The sequence below is a fragment of the Planococcus citri genome, chromosome 2 (assembly GCF_950023065.1).
Source record: "Planococcus citri chromosome 2, ihPlaCitr1.1, whole genome shotgun sequence".
NCBI classification, from domain to species: domain Eukaryota; kingdom Metazoa; phylum Arthropoda; class Insecta; order Hemiptera; family Pseudococcidae; genus Planococcus; species Planococcus citri.
In genome coordinates this window covers 73,536,799-73,547,032 of record NC_088678.1, presented here as the reverse complement: position 1 = coordinate 73,547,032, position 10,234 = coordinate 73,536,799, and the positions used below count along the sequence as shown (strand labels likewise).

Here is a 10,234-nt window from a genome sequence, read left to right as displayed (position 1 = left end):
AAAAAGTATTAAATTGTGTTAACTAGAGATTTTTTTAAAAAAATAACTTCAATTGTGAAATCATGAATTCATCTGCTGTTTCTTCTTCAACCCAATCATCAAACAACAACAGTTTCAGAAGGGTAGTTAAATCTAATAGTGCATTTATTGCTATTAGAATTATTAATAAGGAAATGACAATGGATGATTTACGTTCAATTCTGGAGATGACAAGTGTCATGAAATGGAACTGTAAAATTGAAGAAATTGTAAGTACTTATCTAATTCATTTATTCAGTACTACTTTTTCAAATCTGAAAGTGATTAAATTTTTGATTTCTTCCCAATACTTTTGAAAGACCTAATTGTTTTTCTTTTATAATTTCAAAATTTTCTGATTTACATTTTAGACACATACTAACCTACATGATTTTTTTTTTTCAATTTCTAGAATTTTTTTTTACAACTTTTTAAAATGGTATTTTTTTCAAATTATAGAAACCAAAAGAACGAATAATCATTCTTGGATTTCCTTTTGCTATTCATGCAGACACTGTCTTAAATAATATGACTTCCATTTCCAAAATAAATATGAAAAACTTCGTTGATATTGAGAAAGTGGACTATTTACCTCTGGAAATGAGGAATAAAATGGAAAGTTTTCGTGAAAAATATGCAACAAAGGTTAGTTTTACTTGAGTTGAAAATAATAATACTTTTTACCTACACTAATTTTAAATTAAGAATTATTAATAGATACTTAATATTAATATAAATTTAATAATCAATAGGAATTTGAGTGTATATACTGTGATGAAAAATTCAATTCAAAAACTGAATGGAAAAATCATGAAAAAACTAGATCTCACTTATTGAAAACAATTGAAAAAAATCAAGAAAATGACAACAATAATGATCCAAAATTTATTTGTATCCCCGGAAAATCTGCTTTTAAAAATAGAATTTCTACATTAATTTTTGTTAATCAAGAACCTGAGTTCACCATACAACATTTTTTTGATAAAATTAATCCTTCTCTAAGTCAATCTTTGGCAGTATTTTTAAAAAATGATTCCTCAATCAAATGTAATTTCAATCTGTTTTGTTGGTATGCCAAAGCTACTGATGAGAGACAATTATTCAATTTAAACACCTCCAACATTACATTTTACATAAATGAAGATATTCTTAAAAAAATTCAAACAGAGTTGGTTTCACAGATAGATATTCAAAATGATGAGCTTAATAGGGGTGGATCTGGTTGGATTTTTGAATCAGTCTCTGAATTAGAGGTTCGTATCAATAAAAATGATCTTATGAATAAAGGTGGCAAGTTTATTGATTTACCCAAATCATTAAAAGATAAAAAGGCTGTTATAAATGTTCAAAATAAAGATGAGAAATGTTTTTACTATTGCATTTTATCCAAATTTAAGGCATATAGACCACATATAGCAGAACTGTATCATGATTTTGAGAAAAAATTAGCCAAGCGTAATATCAAATTTGATTTTAGTTGTATAAACTATCCAACTACAATAAAGGATATTCAAAATTTTGAGAAACATAATAATCATGTATCAGTCAACGTTTTTATCTATGAAACCAAAAAAATTTCTCCAATAAAGGTGTGTGATATGGAAAAAAAATTTCATTATGACCTATTAATGCTGAAAAGTAAAGGTGGCAATTATCATTACACATACATCAAAAATTTTAGTAGGCTAGTTTCTTCTCAGTTACATAAAAGAAAAACAGCAATAGAAGTATGCGAACGTTGTTTAGTATTCTTTGCTGGTCATAATCGATTTGAAAAAATAACAGAGCATAAAAAATACTGTAACCCTCGTTCAGTAGAGCCATCTTGGTTTGTTATGCCTAGTGGAAACAGGACACATTTATATTATAAAAATTATAAATATGAGACACCAGTAACTTTTTGTGCCTTTGCTGACTTTGAAACCATGCTTCTTCCAGTAAAAGAAAATACATCAAGTAAAATATCAAAATTGAGAAAATATCAAAAACATGAACCTATAGCATTTAGTTTTTATGTTGTTCATTCAGAAAAGGGAAAAATTAGAGATCCAGTTTGCTATGTGGGAAAAAATGCATCAAGTATATTTTTTGATATGATAAAAGAGGTTGGTTTATATGTTGAAAGAAAGTACAAGAAATATAAAAATGTAAACAATTGCACAGGTTTTACAATAGAAGAATTTGAGAAATTTCATACCATTACAAAATGTGTCATTTGTAAAGAAGACTTTTTACCAGGTCAAAAAAGAGCCAGAGAACATTGTCATTTAACAGGGAAATACATAGGACCCTCACATGCTACTCCTTGCAACATAAATAGAACTACCCCTGACTTTCTTCCTGTATATTTTCATAATCTATCGAAATATGATAGTCATTTAATTCTTCATGGTTATAAGAGAGGTGCATCTGATATAAAAGTAATTCCTACCACAGAAGAAACCTATATTACATTTTCAAAAAAAATTAGTGATAATTTTTGGATTCGTTTTGTGGATTCTTATAGATTCTTATCTTCAAGTTTACGTAAACTAATAGAGTCATTACCAACTTCACAACTAATCCATACACAAAAATATTTTTCTGAACCCCATCTTTTTGATCTTATAACACAAAAAGGATTTTTTTGTTATGATTTTTTAAATGATATAAAAAAATTACAACACAGAGAAATACCAACAAAACAAGATTTCTATAATGAATTGAATAACCAACACATTACTGATGAAGATTATGAATTTGTTCAAAATGTTTGGGAAAAATTTAAATGTAGAAATTTAGAGGACTATTTGGTAATTTATGTAATATCCGATTGTTTACTTTTGGCCGATGTATTTCTATCTTTTCGAAAATTATGTCTAGAAAATTATGATTTGGATCCATGTTATTTTTATTCACTTCCGGGTTATGCTTTTGAAACCATGTTAAAAACCACCAAAGTCAAATTTGATTTGATTGTAGACATTAATCAGTACCTATTTCTTGAAAAAGCTCTTCGAGGGGGATTAAATAATACAGTTTGTAGATATTCAGAAGCTAATAATAAATATGTCCCCGATCATTATGACCCAGAAAATAAAAAATTGAATACAATTGTGTACTGGGATGTAAATGGGTTGTACAGTCACATAATGAGAGACTGCAAGCTTCCAGTATCTAAATTTGAATGGATAGATGATAGTGAAATTCAAAAATTCACCACAGATTTCATACTAGAACTAGATGACACTAGTGACACTGGATTTTTTTTAGAAGTAGATCTGAAATATCCAATAGAACTACATGATTTTCACAATGCATTTCCATTTGCACCAGAAAAAAAGACTACTCCAAATTCAAAAATTTCTAAATTGTTATGCACTTTGGAAGATAAAAAAAATTATGTAATTCATTATCGTAATTTGAAGTTATGTCTCAAACATGGATTAATACTAGAAAAAGTTTACAAAATTCTAAAATTCACCCAGGAAAATTTTTGTAAGCCATACATTGACATTAATACAAATTTACGTAAAAATGCAAAAAATGCTTTCCAAAAAGCTTTCTTCAAATTACTTTGCAACTCTGTATTTGGAAAAACTATAGAAAATCAACGTAAATACATGAATTTCAGATTAATTTGTAATGAAAAAAAATTGAATACTGCAATTAAAAAGCCCTCATTCAAAAGTTCAGTAATTTTCTCAGAAAATCTTGTAGGTGTTCATTCATTCAAGTCTAAGGTTATTTTAAACAAGCCCATTTATGTTGGTATAAGTATTTTGGAACTATCTCGAAATTTTATGTATCAATTTTATTATGAAAATTTACCTGAAATTTTTAAAGGTCTTCCATTCCCACAATTATTATACATGGATACTGATAGTTTCATATTATCAGTACAGACAGACGATGTTTATCCATACATTGAAAAAACTTGTGAACAATATTTTGATACTAGCAATTACCCTATTAATCATCCATGTTACACAAATTTGAATAACACAGTCCCTGGATATTTTAAAGATGAACTTTATCCTGATCAATGTAAACGATTCATCTCCCTATGTCCAAAAGTTTACAGTTTAGATTTATTAAATAAAGAAGACAATATTAAAAAAATAAAGGGAGTAAAAACAGACATAGTGAAAAAAATGAGTTTCGAAGATTTTTACCAATGTTTATTTGAAAACATCACATGTAGAAAAGATCAACTACTTTTCAAATCTATCAATCACGAAATTTTTACTATTGTACAACAAAAACGAGCTCTTTTTAATTATTGTGATAAGCGTTACTTTTATAATAATATTGATAGTTTAGCCTATGGACACTATAAAATGTTAGAATATATTAATGATGAAACATCCATTTAATTAAGTAGGTATCTATGTTTTAAAATTAAGTATAAAACATAAGCTTGTGTAGGTAAAAATATTTTATGCAAACATTGTACATACGAGTAATATTGAATAAAATATATCTTAAGTGCAAAACAAACTTCTTGTGTATTTATTTGTTTCATTATTTGATCCAACAAGCCATCTTCTCGATATCTCAATTTGAAGATGAAAAAATTGATTAATTAGTTGATAAAATTTAAAACACAGTACACACCTTGAAACTGTCGAGTATGCAATTTATTCAACATGCACGTCTTGGTAATAGACTGTTTGTAGGCACTAAAAATATGTACAAAAACGAAAAAATATGTACAGAAATGTGGGATTAATTCAAAACCACCCCAGAAACCGTGTTTGTATACTACTTACGCTCTTCGTGAATGGTACCATCCCAGTCCCAAGCGAAATCGTTGAATCGGCTCAAAATCTCCGTCCAACTACAATTGAATACTCGACAGTATGAGTGGTATTGCTGCCATGACCAAATTGAGTCTCTCAATGTACGGTTGTATTCCTCCAGTAAATTGTAAATCGCTGATGGCAAATAGGGAATCAAATTTTCCAGCGTGATGTTCTTCTTCAAACGTTCTTTACGCCATAAATCCGCCGCAACTGTGATAGATGAGATTTCTCGCAGGGTGATCGGACTAGGATAGGTGAGGTCGTACACATCAGATACGGTTTTGATCATGTTAAGTATATTCTTGATAATTTACCTAAGTATATGATGACGGGTATCGATTCACTCCTGGAAGAAAATTCGAAAATTAAATTAAATGCTCAGGAAACGTGATCTTGTATTGCTACAACGAATACAGTTAATGATAATAATCTTACATTTCATCGAATTGATTTATATCCAAATGAATCGATATAATCACATGTTGAGTTGTTGTTGATAAAAGCACAGTTAGACGAAGGCTTGAAAGTTGAAATTACTAGAAAATATTAAATTCTTTAGTTATCTGTTCAATTCAGTTTTTATGAGTGAAATTCATATTTCATATACTTATAAGTTATATGTACCGTACCTGGCTATCAGTCAACTAAACTTATTCGCATAAAAAATATTGGAAAATGTAGGTAGGTAAGTATTTAAAATAAAATTGTATTAATTAATTTAAATTTATAGAAATAAATTAATTATTCATGTATAAGAATAATAATATGAATAATATGATATCGCTTATCAGTTATCAACTTGGAACACTACATAACAAACTGGAATTCTGGAGTAGAGCGCTCTACCTGGACACCTTGAGGTACTGGAATCGTAAATAAAACCTACTAGGGTATAGTAGGTACATCCAGGTATACGCATACGCCATCTTGGGTCATTTGGATTTTGGGTTGTGATCGTTGAACACTGATCTATTACTCAGTTTTCCATATCAGTGAAATCAGAACAGAAATGTGAAATATACTGTGATGTGAGAACTATGAATGTTGTACATTTTTGATTGGAGTTCATTTCGATTTTTATATTATCTAATACCTACATAAAGTAAGTAGTAAGTACCCTGGCGGAATAGCCTATTATGTTGTTGAATGGCGATCACCAGGGACCCCGATTGAGAGGTCCCATGTTAGAACCAAAAATTTATTACTTTCACTCTCTCTAACCCTGAGGCCTGAATGTTTCGAATTTTCGTAAAGTTTTGCTTTGACCTCGCTTCGCTCAGACCTGTTTGTGTTTTTTTAAATCACCCAATATTCAAATTTTAAAATTGTAGAGTCAAAAAGTAGGTTTGACTCATCATAAATTAAACATTATTTCATATCTCTCAAAATACGAATTTTTGAAACCTTTTGCCCTTGGCCCTCGCCCCGTTTGGGCTCCTGTGTTTTATTTTCAAATTGATAAATTGAATTTTAAAAAATATATCATTCAAATTTTTAAAGAAATGGTCAAGACAAAAAACGCACTGTTCACCTGAAAAAACTTTACTTTACGAAACAAGTTTTTGGCCTCGCTCAGGGCTCGTACTTGATCATTTTCTAAGTACTTGAGTGTTACTAAAGTTTGTTACTTGAAAAAAAAAAATCAAAAATTCAATTTTTGCATAAGTAGGTACCTACATCTTGAAAAGAAAAAATGGTAATAATATCAGTAAGTGAATAATTTGCGAAAGTATCGACCTACTTACACATTTTTGTATTGTTTTTCAATTGGCTACAATGCAAAATAATAAGTAGTCAAAGTCTACCTTTCTGCCAAAAAATTACATAGGTAACTAAATACCTCACCTTTCGTCAAAATTTCCAAATAGCCTCGGTTCCTGCTAAAAATTGTCACTTTTTCGCAAAAAAAATTCAAGAAGTATCCATTTCCCTTCCTAAAAATACAGTTTTTTTTCGGAAAAAAAATGTCAATCACCAAAAAATGTCTCCCAATAATTGCCAAAAATTCGAGCTTTTCCTCGAAAAGATCCAGTCTTGCTTTTTGCTTAAAAGTTAAAATTGTCAAAATTCTAAATTCTAAAGTTTTCTTTTTTCTTTTTCGCAGTTGAGAAATTTCGATTGTTTATGAAAAATTGCCATTATATTTTTCAAAAATTGCTAATTTTTCCTAAAATGATCAATTTTTTGCGTTGAACTTTTTTTTCTTCATCAAAATTATCTCAAAGCCCGGCTTAAGGTATTTGCCAGAAATTGCCAAAGTATTTGTTTTAGCCAATAATTCTCACAAAGTTCTTCCATTTGCTAAAATTGTCGAAACCCTATACTGTTTGCCAAAAGTTCTAAAAAAAAAAATCCTCGTTTTTTAACATAGGCTACTTAATTTCTAAAAATATTTGTTTTTTTAAGAAAATTTCGAATTTTTACTTTTTAAAAAAAATTGTCCAAATGTCTTGCTTTTTTGTCAGATACCTATAACAGTCAAAAAACCATTCCTTTTGTTAAAATTTCAGTCTCGTTTTATTTTTCCAAGAATTGTCTTTTTTGTCAAAAATTGCCAATAATCCTCACTTTGCTACCAAAAAATTGTCAAAAAATCTCGATTTTTCATCAAAAAGTTTCAAAATAGTTCAACATTTCAAAATTGAATAGGTACATATTTTCAATACGTTATACTATACCTATTCTGGTTTTTTGTGATTTTTTTCTGTACCTACTTATTAAAATGTTTTGATCGCATTTGTCACTTTTTTGGCTACTTTTCAATTGGTAACTTTTTCGAGCTTTTTCAGTTACAAAATAAAATCATTTTTTTTGGGGAGAAAAATTGAATGCAAGCCCCACCTTTAGACCATTATTGTGTCGAATGACGCAAACCGAACATTTTCGTGATTTTTTTGGCGGACCTGTGGGACTTCAAAGGTCATCAAAATGTCCGAAAATAGAAAATTTTAGCAGCAAATACATACGTAGCTCCTGTTGTATACGTGGTATAAGTAGAAAGGGTACCCCCGGATAAGATAGGCAAAATGCCCTTAACCTCAGATTTCGATGAAACTCACAGGGTATGTTTAGTACCTCCAAAAAATAATTTTGGGCCCATAACCCGCTCCTCACCCCACCCCCCTCAGGCAGGGGGGCCAAAAAACGCGTTTTTCAGGGGGAAAATTCTGCATCAGCGAGCAAGTTAGATAAATTTATTCTGTAAACGAATATAGTTAGAGGATACATGGGGGTACCTCCCTGAATTTTTTCAGAATTTTTCATCGCATGGGGGGAGACGGAGGGACAAAAGAAAACTTTAAATCGACATTACTCCGGAACGAAAAAACATACCAAAACGATTTTTTCGTCAAATATGTATTTTTAGGTCTACTTTCTATAGAAATCATCACCCGGCCATTTGGAGTGGTGGGTCAAGCTCAAAAGTTCAAAAAACTCTCAAAAAACCACGTTTTTTACGTTTTTCTCCAAAAATATGGACAGATGGCCGAAATCGAAGAGAACCAAGTTGTTCAGCGTGAAATTTTACCTCAGAATGTGTAATTGAAAATTAATTTATACCGCGCGATCGTACGGTAAAACTACACGCGCAGAAGTATTTTTGCTTATACATATGTATGTATCAAGATAGCTGAAAGGGTATTCCTGAGTCATTCTAGCTCTAGAAGTGCCCCTAAAAGGAAAACATGGGCCCTCAAAGTTGGGGGTATTTTCATAAAACCCGTGTTTTTTCACTAAGCCCCTGTGCCCAATTTGTTTTGAGAAAAATGACGACCCAGTCCCAAATGAAATTATTTGAGATTCTGCGTCCATTCTAGTCCATTCTATGCTATTGTTTTTAATTTGTTATTGCTAATTTCGAAAAATTACCCACAATTTAGGAATTTTTTGCAATTTTTCTCGAATTTTTGAAACCTAAAATATTGGCGTCACTGCGTCCCAAAATATTTCCTCAGTTTCAGAAATACATCTTTCAATGTTTTTTCTTCATTATAGCGAAAAATTTGCTAAGAAAATATTTTCAAAACCAACTATTAATACCCCCCTCCCAAAAAAACGATTTGCAAATTTTCAATCGCTCACTAGAACTCTTCAAATAGGTGAAATCCCCCTGTCCTCAGATTTCTGAAACTTTGATGAAACATTGTTGGTACCTTTCAAAAAAATGTTGGAGCCAAAAAAATTCCCCCACCCCACTTCCATTGCTCACAATAACGAAAAAACGTTTTTTGGGGGGAGGGATCATGCTTCAACGAGTTTTGAAAAAAAAACTGTATTCACTTAAAATATGTACTTGAAGTAAATATGATTCTAGCAGTGTAAATTTTTTCAAAAATTGTTGGCTCCCCAGGGGGAAGATATTGACAAAAGAAAATTTGAAGCTGCCGTATCTTCAAACCTAATTCAAGCACATGAATTTTTTTCAGGAACATATCAGCATGAGTACTATAATTGGTATCGTTGGGTACCTTTCAAAAAAATGTTGGAGTCAAAAAAAATTCTCCCACACCACTTCCTTTGCTCACAATTCGGGCCGGACACTCACGTAGATAGCGCTAGTGTGCCCATTGTTCTAGAGTTCAGACGGGACTTTTTTCTTAACCCTTTCTCATCAGTCGTATTTTACCAAAACGTTGAATTTACGAGTTACAAATGAAAATATGATTCGGTCATGATTACCTTATGCAATAATAATCGTAAAAATAATGTACATCGAATTAATTTTTCAGTTTTAACCCTCGAAATTAATGCTTTTGTAAACGCTGATAAGAAAGCCCCGTCTGAAAAATGTAAACATTCTGGCCAGCTCACTAGCGCCCCTATGTGAGTGCCCCGTCCGAATAGCGAAAAAACGTTTCTTGGGGGGGGCGGGGAGGGATCATGCTTCAACGAGTTTTGAAAAAAAAGATGTTTTAAATTCACTCAAAATATATAGAGGAGACAGTATAATGAAAGTACATACATATTTGAGATTCTGCGTCGATCTATGCTATTGCGGTCAAAATCCAAGTGCACTTTTAGAGTTCTAGTGAGCGATTGAAAATTTGCAAATCGTTTTTTTGGGAGGGGGGTATTAATAGTTGGTTTTGAAAATATTTTCTTAGCAAATTTATCGCTATAATGAAGAAAAAACATTGAAAGATGTATTTCTGAAACTGAGGAAATATTTTGGGACGCAGTGACGCCAATATTTTAGGTTTCAAAAATTCGAGAAAAATTGCAAAAAATTCCTAAATTGTGGGTAATTTTTCGAAATTAGCAATAACAAATTAAAAACAATAGCATAGAATGGACTAGAATGGACGCAGAATCTCAAATAATTTCATTTGGGACTGGGTCGTCATTTTTCTCAAAACAAATTGGGCACAGGGGCTTAGTGAAAAAACACGGGTTTTATGAAAATACCCCCAACTTTGAGGGCCCATGTTTTC

At 30.9% G+C, this 10,234-nt stretch overlaps 1 long non-coding RNA gene across 1 annotated transcript; it reads right to left on the bottom strand.

The window, feature by feature from the left end:
• Window positions 1–3,583: 3,583 nt before the first annotated feature.
• Window positions 3,584–5,602, bottom strand: LOC135837695 (uncharacterized). Its single transcript, XR_010557237.1, has 4 exons — window positions 5,432–5,602; window positions 5,238–5,338; window positions 4,770–5,148; window positions 3,584–4,679 (listed from the first exon to the last, which is right to left on the bottom strand). It is a non-coding gene; the product is annotated as an uncharacterized LOC135837695 (long non-coding RNA).
• Between the last annotated feature and the right edge of the window lie 4,632 nt (window positions 5,603–10,234).